General features: G+C 35.1%; 1 protein-coding gene across 1 annotated transcript in view; it reads right to left on the bottom strand.

Moving 5' to 3' along the window:
* RIMBP2 (RIMS binding protein 2) overlaps positions 1-23,188 on the bottom strand; it is a 126,614-nt gene that overhangs the window by 57,367 nt on the left and 46,059 nt on the right. Inside the window, exon 2 of the mRNA XM_010175304.1 lies at positions 3,760-3,849. The gene's annotated coding sequence lies outside the window, so the exon portion shown is untranslated. The remainder of the gene's footprint in view (positions 1-3,759; positions 3,850-23,188) is intronic.

Genomic DNA, 23,188 nt, shown 5'->3' with positions numbered 1-23,188 from the left:
CAGAATCTATTAACTTCCTGCACCCTTTGTATTGTATTTCATTGCTCAGATCAGTCAATGTATATTGTTGAATAATGGAGTGGAAAAAGGAAGCAATGAGGTATCACCATCAACAATGTGATTTTTTTGCTGCCTGTGATTCTCAGTTAATTTACTAAGGATGAATGAAGTACAATAGTTTTAACGAGTTTCAAGAAAAAGTTATTTCCTCAGGGTTTCGTTTTCCCTGTCTCTAAAACAACTGATACCAACTGACTACCTTTGTAAAGAATTTTCTAAAACTTACTAGTCATTATAGTCTGAATAATTTTGGGGAGCTAGTAAGCATGGTACCTTCCTGCTGTGTGTTCTTCCCTGCTGGCAGTGAAGGGACTATCAGAACAAATGGATAGGTACCAGGCTGCTAATGTAATATTGGAAAGAGATTAATTAGAGACAGGTAGAACTGTTGGTATTTTACACATTTCAGTATCTTTTATTTAGGATCTCTAAGCGCATACCTAAATGAGTTAAAATTTAGGAATACACAAATGGTCCTGATCTTTTCTCTACTTTCTCTTTTGATAGATGAGCTTTTTCTATGTATATTTTCATTTTGCAGGTTGGAAAGAATACAAGCTAATTTACCAAAAACCTGATAATTACTCTTGTTACTTCCAGGAACACTAATAACTTTTAATATTTCTGCAGGACATTCTTGCCAGGACTTTCTGCTCTTCTGTATCACATTGAATGCTGTGGTACACACATTTATATAACCCATAAGGCAGCATAAAAACTTGATGAGTCTATAATTTGCTCTTCTTTTTTTTTTTTTTTTTTTTTTTTCTTTGTTTAGACAACATGTGAATTTAATGTTCTCTCCAAGCAGGCTGTTTAAGAACATACGGGATATACGTGAACTTGATTACACACAGAGCACATCAAAACATCAATGTTCCCAGCGGCAAAAACAGTCGGCCTAAATAGAGTGCCATCATAAACAGTTCTAATTTCATGACAGAAGGGGGTAACATTTTGATCTATGATGTTTCTCTGTTCAATGCAACAACCAATTTATTTTTCATCCCATACCTTAACACTTACTGAATGCACTCTTAATTGAATCAGTTATGAAGGCCAGAATACTGCTAAAGTGTGTTCTACTTCCTGAATACTGAAACAGAAACTAGTTATTGAAAGCCAGAACACCAAAACAAACAGCAGTTTATTTCATTGGTGAAAATCTCTGTTAGCCTTATAACCCACTGTTTGCCTTAATTCTAAACTTCTAACTTTAGTGACCCATCAATTTCTCAAAGGACTTACTTTGTTCAGAAAACATTATTCAGAAATTACCATGAAAATTGTATGATTCCAGGTTATTGTGGAAATAAATTCTGAATGTATAATCTCTATTCTATTTTTACATAAAAGCACTAGACCATACATATTCAGATGAACAGGAAAACGAGTGTCACAGCACTCCTAATGACAAAATTTCTTCACAGGTACCCCACTCCAGGAGTGCAACTTTGTTTCTCTCATGCAGAGTACCAAAACTAAATAATGTGCAATGTACAACTTCAGCTTTATTTTGTGGATTTGAAGGTAGCCAGCCTTCTACCTACTCCTTTCTAGAGTCAAATTTCAGCAACTACATTGTGCAGAAATAAGCAGTAGTTTTTATCTGCGCTACATAACAGAATGCATAAACACTCCTCCAGCCCCAGTTGCTTGGATAAAGTTGGCCTGTTTTTCAGGCCAGCTCTCAAGGGTGAAAAAGAATAAATTATTTTAGGCAGGTTTTCCCCTTCAGGGCTGAGCCCTAACTCTGTTAGAATTCTGCTCCAACCTCCACATCCAAAGTTGTATAATTTCACACTTTCTGAATAGTAAAATGTATTCTAAAATGTACAATCTATCCTCAACCTCACTGTGTTGTAAAAAAAATAAATCAAAAAATCAAACAAACAGAAAACCCCAAGTAATTCCCTCAGCAAACCTGTTATGCAAGAAGGGAAACATAAGGTTTGTTAACATTCAAGGTATCCTACAAAGATTGCATATTGTTAAAGTTGTTAAAAGCAAATGGGTACACTTGAAGCAAGACTTTGATCCTACTGAGGATGTGATATTAAATTAGTAGCACAGGCATTCAGAACTGTTGCATTGTGCCTTCCACAGCATTTAATATATTTGAAGAAACAAATACCCATAGTACGACAAATTCTGACACTACAATAGTAAAAGGTAATTTTATTACTAACTCAGTGGCTAATGTGTCAAAGGTTGACATTTTAACCTTGTATTTTCAATTGCTTTTACTAGGTTTTTCAATGTACCTCAAGCTCTTCACTATCGTAAGAGACAACCATTACCTATACTAAAGCATTATTAACTTCATAGTTCTTCACGTTCTGACAGTAAGATGGTTAACATTTTTAATGTCACCAGTGTACTGAGCCTACACTGTATTAATGCTGCATGCTATTCCTGTGTCAGCTAGAATATAAAATTGCCTAAGTAAGGCTTTATGTGCCTCGTGAAGTAAAGAGTAAAGGCAATGTGTAAACAGCAATAAAGACAAGACAAAAACATTAGGAAAGGGAGAAATTCTAGACAGATGGATGAATAAAATTAAGTGATGCTATGATACACATGGCTTCCTCCTATCATAAAGTATTATTACACTGCCTTTTTATATAAAAAACAATTTAAATTCCTCAGCAACAGGAAATTTCAGGTCTGCTTCAATACCAGGTGCAATACACAAAATGTAGAGTACATGCATAGCCATCTCTGAATTTTGGTAATTTGCATTGTCTCAGGGACATAATCGGACCTCCTTTGGTTTGAAAATTCAGCAGTGACACTCTGACACATGCACATCAGAGATATCAAGGCATGCAGCTACCACTGCTTTGCAAGCTTTGAGGATGGGCTTTCATCAGAGCCTACGATACAGCTCTTGTGATATGAATGAGGTTGCCGAGCAACTCACTTAAGCCCTGTAGAAATCCCAGATTGGAGTTTTATTTTTAGCTAAATGTAGCCCTGTAAAGTGGCTGGTTCATGATGTTTCTTCCACTGAATGCATATGTGGTGAGGTAAGGCACAGCAGTCTCTCCTCCCATGACAGTCACATCAAGCAGTACTTGCCATAGATATAATCACACTGAAGACAGGAAGACATTTTTTGTCCCATAACAGGTACAAAAAAAGAATTGAAGAAAAATTCTTACTGTTAAAACAGTTTTTATATCAGGACCTGGGATAGCTGAGACCATGCCATGCTACAGGGGAAAGAGAGTTTTGGACATTTGCTGCTGCACAACACCATTTCAACATTTTATTGAGAAATTTTAAAATGAAAATTTTAAACAACAAATGCACACAGGTATGGAAAAAAGCTACTAGATAGCAATTATGTCTATCAGTGTATTTCAGAAAAAAAAGATAATTTTTCAACTAAGTCTCATCAAGATCACTGAAAAAGTATTTTTACCAAAGCCTAATACCAATTTACAATACTAAGAAAATACAAATCAGAGGAATGATATACCCCTCTGAAGTCTATCAGTGTGTCTTAAATTTTCACTTGAAAATAAAATTTGTTCATAATAAAATTAGTTTATTTTTAATTAAAATATTTTATGTTCTCAAGTAGAAGCAAGCACATCAGAAAAAAAAAAAACCACTATATGATCCACTTTAAACCACTCTGCAGTCTGATTTCTGTAACAAATAAATGTATGAGATCTGTGCTTATGATGTTACCTGGTCATGTTGCAGTGCTTTGTGGGACACACTTGCATACTGAAGGCTCAGTCGATTCTTTTCTTGCACAGCATCCTTCAGTTCATTTTCCTAAAACACAAGTAAAGAGTGTTATAGACCATTTATCTCCATTACAGTACATCCTATTAAGTGCTTAAGGAAGCAATGTTTTTGCATTATTTGGTATTAACAAACTATTAAGAGTAATATCAGGCACGGAGCCAAAGGCACTGAAGGTGCAGAAGCAGCAGATTAGCTTGCAATTACAGTTGGCTCTATCACAAACCCACATGTTTTCAGTAGATGATCTGATTAAAGATGTGCAGGCAAAGAGAAATGACCTGACTTCACAGGCCTGGTGCCTATAAAAATAATAATAATAATAATAAAAATCTCCCTGTGGATGGAACAAAGAGCTCAAACCTGGCTGCCTCACTTAGAGCTGGGAAAAGAAAGAGACTTCGCTCCCAGAAAAAAAAGTAATGCTATCAACTTAGGCCTTCAGAAGGCATTTTGAGTGCAAAACCCAACAACTGGAAAGTATACTCATGTACACATCTGTATATTCATATATTTCACTTTATTTACAGTGTATATCTATTTATAAAATATATCTGTATACACACATTCTAATATCCATTTTTTTAGAATCTGAGTAGAGCATCTATGTACTACAATGGCAGGCAAATCAGAAATGCAGATGGAAGTCAAAAGGAAAGTAACCCATGCCTAAAGATCAAGGTATTATCTGCAGTCTCAGGAAAAAAGGAAAAGTAAATAAAACTCAAATATACAGTCAAAGGTCAGACTAGAGGGGTGGAAATGCTTTGTCAGGTCACACAAATCAAAATACATGCAGCTCAGGAAAAAACAGCAGCATCCTCTGATATTTCAGACAATTTCTTTTTTGCACAAGTTCACAAGGGTAGTTGCCTGAGATTAAATCTTAAATTCAATTCCTTATGAAAGTTCAATCAGTCGTTCCGGGCAATCTGTAATCTTTCCATCCTACAGTATGCATGACACATTATCTTCTGAAAACATTAGCTATATTTGCCAAAAAATTATAATAAAGTGGGCAAAACTGGACCCATCCTTGAGGGATTTGAAATAAATTATGATTTTGCACCATTAAAATCCACACTATCAGCAGATTTCTCTACTAATTCTGCTAAGGTATTAAGAAACTGTTCACGTAATGCTTTATCAGAACTTATCTTTAAAATTCTCAATACACAAAAAAAGAGACAATTTTATATTTCCCAATGTAAGCCCTCAAAAAGGATTTCAAAATTCTGATATTTAAATGTTTTTGATACTACCTGAACCAAAAAAATTGCTATTTAAACACACCTTTCTTAAATCAATTTAGTAACTCTCTGCACACAAGATGTATGTTTTGAATAGAAAACCAGGGTTTTTAATGAACAAAAGTTGTTAAACTCTTTATCTAATTTTTTTCCTGAGCTTCATTACCTGAGCATTAGAACTAGTGAAGCTTACAGATTTCTGCCTAATGGCTACTTGACTAATAGCTAAGAAGGTGTGACATCCAAGCCTGACTGAAATTAACCACTGGGTTCAAAATTTATAGGGTCAGCTAAACAGAGAGTATGATCACGTGAATATTTTGTTCTATAGAAAATGAGATTAAAATGCCAGTTTTATAAAACATTCCACACATAGAAGGCCTTTTCTGAGTAACAGTGATTTTAACATATCGATTAATTCCACAGAAGATACTGCATTTCTGCCCACACCTGGAACGCCAGCCTGATAAGTTAAATTTGCATATAAACAAAGGACAGTGAAAATTAGTTCAGCTTAAGTAATGGCATGTTACAGCACCATCATCGTACAGTATCAGAGCATATAATCTGGGGGAAGCCGTTCTCTTGACTAAGTGTTAAGTGCTACTGCACTGAACTAAACTAAGATGACAAACTGCAGAATATTCAGAGTCTTCTGACTGCAGATATACCTGTCACCTCGTACATAAGGAGCAATTATAATTGCTCAAGTCAGTTAAATCTGTTGTTCATGGTGCAATTAAAAGTGGCAGTCAGGCTCTGTGAGATGCTAGACAGTCCTGAGGGCCAAAACAAGAATTTCTTCACTCATGTAGCATTTTCAAAAGTGTGAATTAAATCAGTAAATATTTTTATAATATCAACAAATTGCACAAAACAGTTCTTTGGATATGCAAATAAACCACTGTGTTCTGTTAATTGCTGAAAGTCACTTGTAATGTATTGTGTGTCTATTCTGGACTTTACAAGGTGAAAATAAGCTACACTACCTGCTCTGAAACCCTCAGAACTGCAGGCTGTCAAGCCAGATTTGACATTGACTTTAATAGATCAATTTGCATTTGTTACAAATCAGTACTGCTCAGATGACTTTTAATTGGGAACAAGTGACAATGAGTTACCAGGTTTTAATAATGTTATTAAAAAGAATTCAAACAGAAATGGGGGCGGGCAGAGGGAGAGGGGCAAGGAGAGGGGGAGTAATTGATGGTAGTCTAGGCCAGCATCTTTCACACCCTACTTAAATTCTCCAGAATGGAAAACAGCTTATGAGAGATGGCACAGGAACTGGGCTGGCTGTTAGTCCTACCTGAAGAAAACAGATTTTATCATGTTATTTGCAAGGATTAATAGAAATAGGACAGTAACTATCCCAGTTTCATTGGTCCTTAGTTATAAGCCTATTTCTTTTCACTTGTATCTCCGTTCATCATAGTGGCAATTTCTCTCAGTATTCCTTCACATTTGCCAGAATAAAGCCCACCTATGTTCTGCATCCCAACTAAATCCATAAAGATCAAGAATCACCTGAAACTGTAGCAGGAAATAATGGCACACTTCTAGCCTAGAAATACACAGACAGACACCCAGCAACTAAAACTCAGGTGCAAAATTTCCACTTGCAGTACTTGCAATAAGGATAGAAGGTATTTGTATATACTATCAGTGCGTTTAGAAGTGACAAATACATGTGCACTTACAATATTTAGATTGCTTGCCCTCATAAAAAGTACTAAGGAACAGAGAACAAATGAGTGATCAAAGGCCTCATAGCAATAACTTGTGGTAAAAGCCAGAAACTGAACCAAAGTTTTGTAAATTTTAGCCAAGTTCCTTTATTGGGCTATGCCTTTTGGAAACGATTCAAGATTCAATTACTGTCAACTCGGAAATTCCCACAATATTAATTTCAATCATTTGTTGACTTGAGTCATCTCTCAATAACAATGAACCCTTACAACAGGGCTCTGACAGAAGAATTCTGGTAGAGTCACTTGCAATAGTTTAGCTACTGCATAGTATTATCAGTCACGTCCCTGAAAGTAACCCATGACGTGGTTAACTGAAGCAGCACATACTGCTGCCCAAAGGGGAAGACAAGCTAGTTTCTGTTTAGAATACATGAATTGTACTTCAACAAACAGTTATGTTCTCTCTCAAAATTCCTCATGACCAGTTTCTCAAGTGTTGAATGTTTCCAGATGCTAACTGTTACTTGGAGAACCACACTTACAATACTCATTATACTTCTCCTTTTCTCACCATCTCCTTACTGCTGTGAAATACCACCTGGATTTTTGCAAATGATAGTTATGCATCATTACAGTTTGTGATCTGCTGCCTAATCCACTGACTTCAGTGATTTGCTCCCTTAACAATATCCACTTCAATATTTTTCAGATTATTTAAATATAAACCTTCAACCAAAAAGACCAAAGTTAACTCCACCCAATAAGCAATTCTTATATTAAAAAAAGAGAACTGAAATCATGCAGAGGAAAAGGACATTTTTACTTTTTTCTTCCTTGTACAAACCAGAAAATTAAAATTTATGATATAAATTCTTATGAGCCCACAGTCAGTCTCTGAAAGTTGCCATTTCACGACTGCTTTTCTCAAAAGTGCTGTCACACCACCATTGGGCATATGCTCATTTGACTGGGGCCAGAGTGGCACACAAAAGGGTGTTTTTTTTCATTTGGAGGGGCATCCAACACATTTCATTATCATTTTACTATGTTGGGAGTTGTCTTCATTAGGATTTTATGGTTGGATTCTGAAAGAACTTTGAAACTTCAAATACATTTTAAGGGAGACAGATGCCTTTTGAAAATCTCAGTTCTGTTTCTTCTCACATAGGAGGACGATGCTTCCTTAAGACGCTATAGTGAATTCAATAGAGTATTTTTCCATTCTCTCTCCTTTACTTGGCAACTAGCACTGAATGCATTAACAACAGGGCAACACTTCTCAGTTCAGCTCTTACAAGTGACAATTCCGAACAGAACCTCCAAGTCAACATAAAGAAGAGGTCAGCAAATACACAGGGCAGCCCTCACAAATGACAAGACTTACTGGCAGTAGGCTGGATATGTGCTTCGTGCCTCCAGCTGGCCTGCAAATGCTAGAGATTCTCTGCTACAGCCTACCCCACTTTCAATAACTCTGACAAATTCTAAAGGGAACTTGCAAAGAAGCACCACTCTGTTATTGCATGGACCTCAAAAGAGATTTTGTGGGATTTCCCAATTCATTTCAGAGCTTGACACAATTCAAATTTTTAAACTTCTTGACAATAAACTGGCACCAGTCCAAAAAACCAAACCTGTGGAAAGCATTACCATGCACTCTATCCTCATCCTTTCTATTTTTTTAATACAAATAGCTTTTGACTTCTTTTTACAAATTTAATGAGAGCTTTGTCCTTTTTTCCCCTGCTGCCCTCTCCCCTCTTCTTCATTAATTCACTCTATGTAACAATTCCGACAATTTAATTGCGCCTAAGAAGCAACATTTTATTAGAGTCAAATGGGGTCTACCATTTAACCCATGCAAATCAATCCACTGCAGCTGCTAATAAAGACAAGTAGAGTGAAGATTAAGAACTCATCGAGGCAGTTAGCCCAAGACAGTATAAAGGTGAATGCTGACTAAATGATAGCAGACTAACATGCAAGTGAAAAGGAAACAGTACTTCCTGCTCCTAAAAAAAGCTTCTCACCACTCTCCAGAATCTTGACATTGGGTTTCAATTATTAGTTGAACACTCTGTCACTCCATTTCTAATGAAGTTGCTACACAATACCCATTTAAAAAAATCAAGGGCTTGAAGCAATGTAATTACTAGTCGAGCATGCATCCAAAAAAATTACAGAGAAATGAGTGGGGAAAACTAATGCTAAGGAAAGAAACAACAGAAGCTGTACGTAGAACTATTTCACCTTCCCCCCAAAAAAAGTGAAAGTATTGTCACAGATTAGCATCAACTAGCTACTGAACAAACCAAACCCAGACTTGTTCTAATGTATGTAGGCAGAAGCTGCACAGAGCTTAGATTGCTCCTGCTTAAGCTTTTTTACCAAGTTAAATACAAGAAGCATAAACCATACTTATGTATATTACATATGTGGTGGTATGTCAATCAAGCTGTATTCATGTCAGGACCATAAGTAGCATAATTTGCAAAAAGAATCTGAAAAGCCTTTAGCATATCAGACAAAAATCCAAACAGCACGGATATTTCGTGCTGGATGTAACAAATGCTTCAGGCATTCTCAGCTCAGATAGACATTTTGATTTAAGAAAACACCACTAAGGATGATCTTTTCAGAATCTGCAAAGTAAACTGAATCAGAAAATTGACAGCCCTCCCAAATGTACACAAACACAAGCAGTCCTGTAGTGTGCCATTTTTAAGGGGTGCCCAGAGCACTACACATATTTAAAGGCTCACACACTAGTACATACTTCACAAAATATGAGATGACTAATAAAGAAGCATCCATGAAAAATTAAAAATAAAAGACATTAAAAATAAATTGTGTTACCTTATATATAAGTTGCATCTTTTTAAGTGCAGAAGTGAAGGCAAAAACGTGTGTTCATAACAGAGCAAAAGTAGAAATTCTCCTACAGATATGAGGACTGACTAAAAATTCACGGTAGGAGGATGACTTCTGTAGATTTAATACAATCTGACACCACTGTCTGGGTAACAAGGTTCTACATTGCCTGGAGAAAGGCATCTGTTGCCCTGTGTGCTAGTTTGCTCATCCATCAATTATTTTTGTTTTTTAAAAAACTGTTACACACTATTCATTTATTTGTAGCTCTTTTTCTTTGAGACTTATTTTTGCCAGTAACCTGGAATGACTGTATTAAAACACTCTGATTATAATCCCCTGTGATAGTTCTCTATTTTGATGTCACATGAATAGAATTAATCCAAGAGGAAAGTGAAAACCTCTAGTCTACAGGTACTTAAAAAGGAAAAATGAAGAAACTTCTCATCTTTTCTCATGAATTTTTGCCCTGTAAATGACTCACTTCTAAGGTCAGGTTCATCACCACCAATTCATTTTTTTTCTTCTTGTAAGAGCTAGATTTTAAAGGCAAAGCTGACTCATCCTTAATAGTACACAGCAGAACTATTTCAGAACCTCAACATGGACAAACTAACAGAGCTAGACTGAGGCACAGCCTGTACAACAAACTGCCAGTGAAACCTTCCTGATTTTCTCTTTGTAATTAGCACGTGGATGATGCAAGAAAAATACAGGCTGACCTGCATAATTCTAACCACTATATAATATAGCACTGAGCAAAGTGGAACCAGAAGCAAGCAGAGAAAAATGGCTTTCACAAGAGATGCTGCTGTTCTGTTACTGTGAGTTAATGTTCTGTCACCATTTCCATTATATCTGACAGCTCTGGATGCGTACCAGTAAGATAAAAGTGGGATCAAAGAAAGCACTGAAAGATGCTGAATGTCCCCTCCCTGTCCCATGAAAGGTACAGTTCTATCCAGTACTGGTTTCCACAGTTATCAACTCTGACAGTTAGAAAGCTGCACTTTTAATAAACTACATATTCTAAGTTACTGGCAAATTATTAAATGCAATGAAAAATAACCAAAGACTTTTTTTTTTTGAGGTGTTTTACTATTTCCATTTGATTCTTCTTCTTGATTGTCATGATGAAGTACATGTTAGCAAGTATTACAGGGAAGTAGTCTGACATTTTAGGTTGTTAATATTTAAAAACTACGGAATTTCTACAGATAATATTACCAGGCATACCTAAGTTTTTTCCATTACCAGTCTTAAAATAAAGGAAGATCTACTCAGAAATGCTTGCATTTAAATAAAATCACAGTTCAATTTCCTTCATTTTAAAAATAGAAACTTTTCCATGCAAATTACACTTTGTTCTAACAAAGGAAAACAAATTCAGCTTTACCCCTCTAATCAGTAAGCTGAATTTAGCATAAGAAACACTATATAAAAATAGTACTTCTTAAAAAGCACTACTAAATAAGGAACATGGGAACTGTAGTAGTTTATTGGACTTGGAAATCAGCACTGTCTTGGCACTGGAGCCACAAGGACCAGATGTTATGGAGGAAGAACAAACAATTAATGCATAGTATTATTTTTCACTTCAATAAGACTCTTAAGATGACAAGCTTTGCAATATCAACTCATTTCATTCACACTCTTTTTGGTATGTTCTTTGGAGTATTAGCTTTTCACACAACTGTTTCTCATAACTTTTCCACACAATCTTTTCCACCACCTCAAATCCATCACCCCTGTAAAAACACTGATTTACACTGCCATGTTTTGCAGCATCAGAGAGGCAAAGGACAGATCAACATCAGATTCACCTGAACTTCTGGAAGATTCCCCTATTTTAGAATGACATGTAACTATATTTGATTTGCTGCTGCTATGGACTATGGCCATCACTGAAAATTTTTCATTGCACTCTCCATCTTATTTTCTTCACTTATGGCCCATAGTATGAACGTGACAAGATCCTCTCACCTCTTTTAAGAATGAAAATGGGTAAAGAGATAACTTTAGCTATACCTAAGTGCAATGTTTTTATTATAGCACATATACTCATGAATAAATAACACAGCAGACATTCTTGCTGCCGCTATTTATAACGAATTACCAAATGTGCAAGTTCTCTTCAAGACATTACTTTTGGACTTTATACCTACTGTGGCTGAATGAAGTAATAGTGAAGACAGTAAAAAAGCAGATGTTCCCCCCAATAACATTATTTAGTATTTCCTATTATCTTATGATGCCTTGCTTCCTCCACAAGGTACGTGGAATGCATTAACTAGACTCTATATTCAAAAGCAAAAGACCAAATGTCTTTGCACACTTCCAGTTCACAACACAGACAGAATGAAGCCTCTAACTGGCAGTAGGTGGCATTACTTTTTTTCTTGTTAACTTCTGCAGAAAGTGTCAAACACTATCCCAACAAGCAAAGACAGAAATTATATAACTTATGTTTTCAGCACCTTCTCAGCATTTGCAATGAAATGTTATTACTGGATAGCTGCTTAATTCCTTAATGACAACATCATATATAATCTTGTTCTGGAAAAGTAGTATATAAATGTATAGCTGATAATGGAATAATCAATTCAAGGTAATTTTAAACCTATCAAATTCAAAGAAAAATAAGGGCTAGGGAGAGGTCAATTCTCATCAATAATGAGTTATTTATATATGTTAACACTGGAATACTTTCCATCTAAGGCTGTTCCAATAACTAAAATGATGCAATATTGATAATTCTTTCATCAGTGACCATATAAAAATATTTTGATAGGCATAAGCTTTAATACAAGCTTTGTACCAAAGAAATTCTACCACCAACAGCAGAGTTGTTCCTAATTTAGCCACCCAGAGCACCTATACAACATGCTTTAGCTTCTGTTCAGGCTACTCTCCTGAAGCTTACCCCGCACCTCAAGTAAGTCAAACTATTACTTAGTATTTCCTTTAAAAAAACCTCCAAACATTTGTGTTCCACCTTCCAAATAACATCCAGCTGCTGGGAACATAAACATAGCCAAAGATACATCAAAAATATATTTCTGCAGTCTTTAGTAGTGAATTAATCTTAAACTTAATATTACAGCAGTGTTTTCCCTCAGACAGTATTAGGAAGTTAATCAATTTGATTTGTAGTCTGAAGCAAAATCAATATTTATTCAGGGGGTTTTCTTTCAATTATTTTTACACTCATTTCTCAACACAATAAATTTGTCAATGTATCTGAGAGACAGAAAGTCTAATTCTTATTTACGATGGCACAGTTCTAGTTCCTTCAGGGACAACTTATACCTAAGGGAAAGAAAAAAATAATCTGAATTTATTCACTGCTAAGGGAGAAAGGAGTGAACAAGGTCTTTGGTCTTGTATTAAATCACAAAGGAAACACAGTGTGGTTTAAACATTAACCCCATTTGAATGCTGTTATCAAGCTGGCACTGTCTGAAGGGGACATTCCCTACTGCTCCCTTAACAAACACTTTCTTTTTATTTTACCACCATCCTATATATTTTTTATTTTGCATTTCCAATTGATTGTAAGTTGTTCTTTTGCTTTGAGTCCAGTGGATCTGTCAAAGATCCACCTTATTTATGTAGGTCAATCCAAATGCTACCAAGTATTTTAAAATAATCAAAATGCATAATGTAGTTTTAGTGGTTTCTGCACATGCATGAACTTCCACTCACACTTTGTGATAATTCATAAGGAACTTGCTATCCACATTTTCCACTTACTTCAATTTCACTAATGGCAGAACAAACAAAATACATCAGCTGAAAAACATGAACAAAGTTGTTCTGATCACCACTGGAGCTCATTAGGGATAAGGCTGCAACAGAAAGCATCTATTCAGTTATCTGCTAGGCATGAAGGTTTCCATTTGCTGACCAACGGAACATATACAGAAGACTGGTGAGTGGCAATGTGAACTTGGAGATCTCTCAGTATAATACCTCATAGGATCTTCTACAGACCATGTACGTTAGTATTCCGCGAACACACCAGTTGCAGACGCTTTTATATAGGGATAGCTCATGGAGAGATCTTGTCAACTTCGATTAAATTGTCAAGTTCTTTGTGCTGTTTATTAGAATAGAAATTTCTTGTTCTACTGAAATAGAGCAAGCCTTTTCTTGTTCTATTTCACTGATAATTAAAATGCAATTAGTTAGATCAGCTTTCACAAATATTTCTCGAAAAGCTTTCCTTTTTGTCATGCACAAAGAGGAGAGAATAGCAAACAAGATCAACTGTTGTCATGGAAACGTCATGCCCCAGCAGGTGAAAAACTCAGTCCTGTGGCACTGAAAAAGGATGAAATGTACTGAACCTAAGCATAACATCAGCTAAAGCTCAACAAGCTAAATGTTTTTTCATAGATTGGGATATTTTAAGCAACATATTTAGAGAGGCAAATGTTTTTTTAAAAAAGTGTGATCTCTGCTGACATTAGTAATTATTCAATTGTCTCGAATTTATATTGATATGCTGCGTAATTTTGGAAATCTCTATGCAAAGTTTATCACAATTTTAAAAAAATTATAAGTGACTTGAAAATAGAAGATAATTTTTCATTTCAAGACAGATATGAGAAAAATATGCTGAATAATTTTGAGGGTTAGATGCCAAAAGCATCATTCAAAAACAGCTCTTCATGCTCCAAAAGTTCTGTTTTCAGAACAGATAATATCACAGCCTTCAAGTAAGACTGTACAATCAATTTTTCATCTTCAGTTAAGCTAAGATGGTGTATATATAAACACTAAACAAATTTCTAAGTTAATCAAAACAAAGTATTATGGGCCACTGCTTTCCCTGTGTGAATTTTTAAGAAAAGCTGTACAAAACTGTATATTGGTCCTTCTATGATCCAACCAAATCTTCCATAACTAAGATTGCCTGTGAGTAACTGCCCATCTCAAAACACTTCATTCCCATTTAAAGAGATCAGAAAAACACTTTGCATCCCTTCCTTAGGGAGAACAAACATGCACGTAAGTCACAAAACCTTCTTTTCATCTGCAGGGCTCTCAAACAATGGGAAATCACCATGTATCATACTCCAATAATCAAAGCTCTTTTCAAACCATTTTCCACACAATTTGAAAACTAGAAAAAAAAAAAAGAACTTTATGTGTTTTCTTACATAATACAACATTAAATAAGAAAGGGCTACATAGTGTGTTCTAAACAACAAAGATACCATTTTCTCCATCCATTTAGCAAAATATAACGACTTTAACAAAGCTCAATAGTTTTACTGTGTGCGTACTTACAGGTGTGAAAACTTAAATACACTATTTTTCGAAGGATTCTCAGGAAAAATACATCACAAAACAATGAGTTTAAAACTGACTGGCATGTATTCATTACTCACAGTCCCTGGGCAAGCAATGAGTGACCTGTGCATTCATTCTTCCTCAGTGCCAAAGAAGAGAAGATGGCTCTATCACCTACCTAAAGCAATGCTGTTTCTTTTCCTTCTACTCAGTATCATCTAAGGTCCTGTCACAAGGATATCAAAGAGAAATACAATAGCTAGCAAATACTAGAATACACAAAATTATTATTTTTTCCAAATAACAGGTTTTATTATTTTATTATTATTTTTTAAATTAATTTTATTACTTGAACTTTAGTTCAACCTTAAATGTCAGTAATGCACCAAACTTGATATTAGGCACTACTCAATTAGATGAAAGTCCCTACCTAAATATATAATGTTTTATTTTTTTAAAGCATAAGACAAAATAAGGGCTGGAATCAAGTCTAATTAATATATAATTTTGGAGGCAAGCAATCCTCTGCACATGGAATAAGGAAAGTAGATTTGCATTTTTTAAACAGTATACACTTTGCAGCTTGGAGGTACAAAAATATTAGGAAAGGTTATTTAACAGAGTGTAAATGAAGAGGATGAGAGCAATAACCCCATGAGAATAATATATATATATATATAGATATATGTACATGCTGAGGATATCAATAGTTTGTACAGTAAACCTGGGAGAAATACACGATACCTGTTTTTCACAAAGAGAAACTCAGTAATTAAGACCAAAAAATGTCCATTGACTTTGGATTGTAGACATCCCTGAAACACTGGGGCAGTCACCAGCAAAAAGCACTTTGGAAATACGGTTTTAGATTATCTGATTAGCACTGAACAGCAATATGAAAGCAGAGTCTGAGACAGACACTAACACAAAAATCCTCCTGTATAACACACTACACAAACATGCAAATCTTTAAGCATTACCACAACTTATTATTCTGTGGTCACAAATCTGCTCTGCATCTCTGTAGTCTATAAGGAAAATTTTCCAGGTGTATTTGAGAAGACCATAGACAAAACATAGTGTTAAAATATCATAAGAAACAACATAAAATCTAAACAATATACTTGCCATGTTACTTTTCCTTATCTTCTCTTTCCTAAATCTAATTAACTCTGCCAGGAACATATTTACATACCATTCTACTTAGTATAAAATCTAAAGAAACGAAATCATCAAGGCCCCAATTCAGGCATGGAACTAATTGCTTAAGAGCAGTGGAACATTGAAGCAATTTATCTGAACCCCCTAGTATTTTCCCCTTCATTAAACCCTGACATGAATCCAAACAGAGCACTGACTGCTTTCAACAGGGTAGAAAATCATCAGCTAGAAACCTGCATTAAACTTTCAATCAGACTTATTTCTTTGCTATTTCCAAGTCTTAGCAACAATATTATTTGGCATCACCAATTAATCTTAAATTTACTTTGAGATTACTAATTAGGTGTATATTACCCTCCGTCTTAAACTATTAATGATTTCATTACTAAGAGTTACATGCGGTAGCAATGAAACGTATTTCACCCCCACTTACTGAGAAAGCAGTGCTGTATATATGCAATTGCATCCATCTTCCCTCCTTAATGACACAGGCAAACAGAAAGAGTCAGAGATTCTCTCTGCTCATTCAAGCTGTACCGCATCATACTGTTAAATTAAAATTAATCTTCCTTACTAGCTGAAGCTGACCTTTTAGCCACTGCCTGGAAAGAGAACATCACTCCCCTGGGGGCTGTTCAAGGGGAGGGCCTTCTTGCGCCTGACACCTCTCAGCCACCAGATGAAATGAGGCAAAAGCACATTAAAACAGGTAATTTGGTAAGGTATGATTAATATTATTTATACAAGGAAGGCTGGCAAGCCATGCTCAGCTTCTTGCTTCCTTAAGTACCTGTAGCAGGGAAGCTTTTTGTGATTTGTAACATCAGTAAATATTTACATTTTGGTTTATTCTTTAAAAGTTGATAATTAACTGCTTGAGGCTGAAGAGAAAGGTTCTGTAAGTTTTCACTCCGTTTCTGTATCCAGCTTGCTATTAGTGTAGACTGAGACATTCTGGGACTTAAGGCATTTGTATTAATTTAAATAACTGAAGTTTATTCATAGCGGTTTCCAAGATAAAACCTTGGCACACTAGGGAAGCACAGAGATTATGCTTTGGATACTTGCTCATTTATTAAATGAGATGTGTAAAATAGTTACAGGGACTGCAAAAGGATTTTGCCTTGTCACTCAAAACAATGCAAGGACTAGGAAATTAATTTTTTCTTTGCTCATAAAACCTTTATAATATAAGCATGCATTACTGATAACCTGAATATAACTTTTCAAATATCTTCCTCACTCTCACTTTGTATAAAATTTACATTATTTCATGTCCTCCTTCAAAACAGATACAATCTTTGTTGTTGTGATTTATACATTTGCTGATACTTAATAATAAAGTTTTATATTTAAAATATAAATAACCTGAAAAGAGCTCATTAGACTGTAGACTCTTAGGGCTACAAACCAGGAAGAGTCTAATCAGTGCACAGAATTTATCTTCTGTATAAAATACCAGTTGATTAGCAAATAGTCTTAAGGAGAGAAATGGAAAGGGGAGCAATAAAGATGCAAAATATTTCTGATTCGTGAACTGACTGAAAATAAATTTTGACTCGATACATAAAGGGGAAATTAAAAAAAAATAAAAAATTAACCTCTGGACAGTGGAAATAACCCTACTCAAGGAAATATCTGAAAATGGTGGGAGAATGTAAAGGATTACTGCTCCTCCCCCTATGGGAATGTAGTATTCCACTTTACAAAGTTAAGTGTTGAAAACTTCTCGTGTGGAATTAAAGATCAAAACCAAAATAATTCCAATGCTAATAATATTTAGCTTTAGGGCTTGTCATATTTAATTTTTTCAGTTCATAAAAATCAATTGTTGTGGCAGCTCCAAATTTAAAGCTTTGTGGAAGTTATGAGGAAATGCTTTAAGGATGGGGGTGGGAGGAATAAATACTGAGAACCACAAAAAAACTAGTCACAAAGAACATCTTATTTTCTCTATTTCAAATTGATAATCACCAAAACAATGTAAAAAAAATCTGATCTTATACTTAAGCATTTAAAAACTTACTTCTAAATGAATGATGACTTTAATCTCCCAGTAACGTAACTGAAAGATACTACCAACTAGTATACGTTAACAAATACTTTTCAAATATTAGCTTCTGGGCTTCCCTTTCTGAGAGAAACTACATTCTCCATACCTGCATTTGAATGTCTCTTCATCTGAACAACACCCTCATTCAGCTATCCTTCAGGTATCATTTTGTTTTGGTGTAGAAACCTCAAAGCAACAAAATTTTTTCAGGAGACTGTATCAACATTGACCAACTGATCAAACAAAGTTTAATTGATTTTTTTTTTAAATAATATAAAATTGGAACTAACTGATGGAATAAATCTCTCTGATGTGGTCTGAGCCACTGAAGAGCTTTAAAAATAATTCAGAGACTGTACAGCTTGGACCAAAAGCCAAGTATCCATGTTTATTTCATGTTCTAAGCAAGGCCAAGACTAGTTTGAGAAATAGATTAATTAAATCATTACTTGGTTTAATAAAGGATATGATTTGGTATGAAACCTAATGTGTTAGGATTGCAATCAATACCCAAAATAGTAAGACCAACTCATTGTACTGTCTACTTCAACAATTTTCTTCTTTTTCCATTCACAGACATACAAAGGGACAAGCCCATTTTTGAAAACATCTAGAGCAATATACACCATCCCATAACATGAAAGAGAATAAATTCAGTTTAAATTCTGGGAAGATGTAGATTAGTCCCATTTCATTTCACCTGAACCTATTTCACTTCACAATTTCTAATCCTCACATGCTGTACATTATGACTGCAATTGAGGAAAACAATGAACAGAAATAATTTATCTTTATTTATGAAAGATAAAATTTGTTCGCCATGTGTTTCTTAAAACTATCAAAATTGTGTTTCCTCATGAATCATAAACTGAAAAGTAACAGAAAAAAATAAAGATTATATTTTATTTAAATAAACCACATGCTTCATCCTTGTGCAGCAACCTCCTAAGCCACACACAGACAATTTCAGCATAATTTCTGAACTCATCCATTAAAAACAAACCTACAGCTGAAAATCTATTTATGAAGTAAGAAATGGATCTCTCACAAGGTAATTACAATTCTCAATGCAATTGCATATGTCCTCCTGACTTTCCTTAAAAAAAATAAGGAAGACAAGAAAAAAATGATGAAAGATGGCAGGTCTCTCAAGGTAATACCAAAATGAGCTTTTTATCATCTTGAAGATCTACCCTTGCATATATGGTCACAGGACAGACACAGTCATGTATTTAAAATCAGCAACATGAAACTAGGGGTCTTTAAAGGACCTTCCATACCCTGTAGCAAGTAACATTGGAAAGAAGTCCTCTTCATGGCAGAGCTAGGGAAACAGCATGTAGTAAAGGAAAAAAAAATGTCATGTATCTACCAGCTTAAAGCATACCATGGAATCTGCAATGAAAGCATTTTTGTGAAAAATTAACAACAGTTATGTTGTAAAATACGTCACAGGCAAAATTCAAACACCTGTTTCTACCTGCAAGGTGAAATGCATATATTTTCTCTCTCCCTCCATGAAAAATTCAATTAAACCTTGTAGTGTATAGGTTGTGAATACAGGACCTAGCATTTAGTTTATCATTTACCTCAACAGCAATGACAGTATTTTGACTTTCTCCTAAATTTGCACATCCCCTTGTTAGCGATCCTCTTCCTCCATTAGTGGTTTACTGTTGCTCTATTTTGTAAGCTTCCAGCAAATTAACACTAAATTGAATTCCATAGAAAAAAAACCAAAACAAAACCAAAACATTACAGACTTTCTCCCCTGTCCCTGATTTAATCACATTTTCTTCTCCTTCAATTTACACTACATTTAATAGTGGAAATTATTTTTAAGATTGATTTCTGATTATTATGTTTATTATGGTTCAGAGGATTATTCTTCATATCTTTGTCCAATTCTCAATGAAAAGATTTGATCTGGAACAACTTGTGAAGGTCAAAAGTGATGTTTACACAAATGACAATTTCCTTTCCCTTCTACTTCCCCTTTACAGCACTTCATCCAGCATGTGGCAGAAGGCATCAAGTCCTCACATATTTCCTTCTTTCACAAACAATACTAGCAAATGGCGGAGCATGGACAAGAACTAGAAATAAATCAGTATCGTTCATTTCAATCAGAGGTAGAATAAATTCTTCTCATCATGGACAAGCAGCCTACCTATGGCCAAGCCTACACAAAGACATTTCTTTACTGTTTTAAAATGCTCTTAAATTCTTTTAAGAAAATAAAATTATTTATTGACAGTATGTGATGAATATAACCTTCCTTCTTTTTTTAAAAAAATTTCTCCATATAAAATTATTGCTTTTTAAACCCCTATGCTTTAAATCGTTTGAATTATGATAGATTATCTGCTTAATCCTTTTCTTTCACTCAGGCATTTCAGATTTCATGCAGCTATGCAAAGTTTAGTTCTCCTTAACAGATCTGTGAAGCTCTTCACAAAGCAGAAAATGAGTCAGGAGAAAAAATATACAGCCCTATGGTGGGGGTTTTTTTGGTTTTTTTGGGTTTTTTTGTTTTTTTTTTTAAAAAAAAAGCATAGTGAAAATGAAATACAAGGGAGAAATTTTGAGTTACATCTCTTACTGACACTGTAACTAGCTAGAGAATCCATGTTACATTTCTCTTTTTATTCTCTGCTGAAAAGGTAGCAGCTGAAGGAAGCTTGTTAACTCCATTTCTTCAAACTTCTGGTTCTGTTTCAGCCCTTGTCAAAATGGAAACCGCCACTTGATTAGGAGCTTGACCAAATGCAAACTACTGCAGCCCTCAAACACTCCTATGATGCTTTATTTACCCAGAGGAAATGAAACTCACTGCCAGCATGTTTTGTATTCAGTTTTTGTACCTGATTCAGAGGATCAGAATCTAGGCCTTTCATTTATGGTTTTCAGCATAATTCAGCATGATTCAGTCTTGGTGCTGCCAAGACTATATCACCTTAAATGGGCTTTAACTACATAATTAACCAAATGACTTAACATCACTTTATTCTTTCTTTGAGAATGACTGGATTTACGTTAACACTGTCTCGTTAAGTCAGTCTCTTAACTCAACCATTGCTAGCTGAACCACACTAGAAAATGAAAGAGCAGTTTTCCCTGAGGGTTCCAAATTGCCCACAATCAACTGATATGCATCTGCAGAGTAAAGACAGCAAACTGAATGTTATGGCAATCTATATCTCTGCCACAGAAAACCTGAAAATCCCTGTCCTATTCCCTGGACAGGTTAGAAAACCATCCAAGTTTTGAATATTTTTTTCTCTGCCAGATTGTCGAATGGCATTATTTCTTCTTATGTGCAAAATGTGTGTTCAAAGTTGTTCAAATGCCAAAATGTGTCCAATGTAATACAGAATAATTTCAAAATTTAGGAAGCAATTGCTTTGTTGTCCAGTGAAACGTACACTAAAAAATAATCTCCTCTTGGCAAGTCCTCATTTTAAACACCAATTCAGACTTCAGTGAACACAAGCACCAAACCTTTGGAAAAAATGAAGCTGTGCAGTTCCACTGTTGCAGTTTACTGTTTTCATCACTGTTTGCTTTATACCACAACACAACCAAAATAATATTCAGTGCTTAGATGTCATCCAATACATAGTTACAAAATTATTTGCAAATAAAACTACATAGTTCACTAGTACCCCCAGAAGAAACATGTAGTTAAATCAACATCACTAGAACTTCCTACCAGATGAATGCAATCACTTTTTCTTTCCTTCCTTAGTTTTGGGGCATGGCTTTAATTTTATCTGACTGAAATTCACTCTAAAATAGAGAGGGAAAGAAGGGAAAGAATAATAGGGTAACAAATATTGCCTCACTCAATTATGTATAATACATAATCTCTTACCTTTTCAAAAACATGAACAAAGTAATAAACTGCTGGTACGCTGTTGTAACACAGAAATTACCATTTCTGAATCTGTGAAGAAGGACAGGTTACTGTGACCTAAAATTCACTGCTCTTTAATCAGTCACTCTTCAAAAGAACAGATAGTATAAGAGTAATAGAGAGATTTTCCCATTCTTCTGAAAAAGCTTTATTACTCACACTCAGTGTGTCTACACTATACAGTGACAGGCAGATACACAGGCACAGAATGGCTCCTCTTTTCAACTTGGTGAGCTAAGAGAATTGGGTTTCTAAAAATAATTTGTTTTGTTCAGCAATAGCTTTTGTCATTATTCTTTTTGCTAGTCTTGCAGTCCGTGAGGAAGGCTAATTTCTCTTCACAGATCTCTACATGTGTTCCAACAGCTCAACCTAGGCTCTGATTTTTCATCCTGCTTAGGAACCAGAAGAGGCAGTTACAGGGTAAGAGACATTAATGTCACTTGAATCAAACCTGCTTGAATCTTTTATTGCCATATTCTAAAGAAAAGAGTCAAAACAGGAATCATGGGGGAAGAAAATATGAAAGAAAAATATTAAAAATGTTCTTCACTAGCAGCAATAACCATCTCACTTTTATTCACTAACTCTATGTTTGCAACTGAAAAAAAAAATGAACACTCTCCATTTCTTCTAAGGCACCACTTAAAGTGCAATCTAGTTATACCTAGTAGTCATTCCTATCAAAGGTCTGTATCTTTCATTCCATTAATGGGCTGAGACTACGGGTAAGCAACAGTTTCCTATAGTGTGAACCACCATTCTCTTGCAGAAATCTACTCATTCATTTGCTACTGTGTGGAACACCCCATCCCTAACCACCGGCTCCTTCATGACCATCTGATTCACAGTTGGATCAGATCTCTGTGACTGCTGACCAGCACAAAAGCTTCCTTCTCCTTCATTGACAGACATTCTTAGAACTATGAAGTTTGGAGAAGGACACGACTGACGGAAACCAGATGGAGAAATAAGCACCATGCCCAGAGGACTTCTAATGATTCATAGATCACAGTTGGCAACTTGGCCTTGGAAAATTATAATAAACATATTATTACAGGGCTTATGTAGCTTCTTATTGAATCCATATTTTAGAATTGTGGAGCTTTTTTAAAAAAAAAAAAAAAAA

Source organism: Antrostomus carolinensis, unplaced genomic scaffold (assembly GCF_000700745.2).
Source record: "Antrostomus carolinensis isolate BGI_N321 unplaced genomic scaffold, ASM70074v2 scaffold1700, whole genome shotgun sequence".
In the NCBI taxonomy this organism is placed as follows: Eukaryota; Metazoa; Chordata; class Aves; order Caprimulgiformes; family Caprimulgidae; genus Antrostomus; species Antrostomus carolinensis.
Note: the sequence above shows the minus strand (reverse complement) of the source record. Positions and strands in the feature narration are given on the sequence as shown.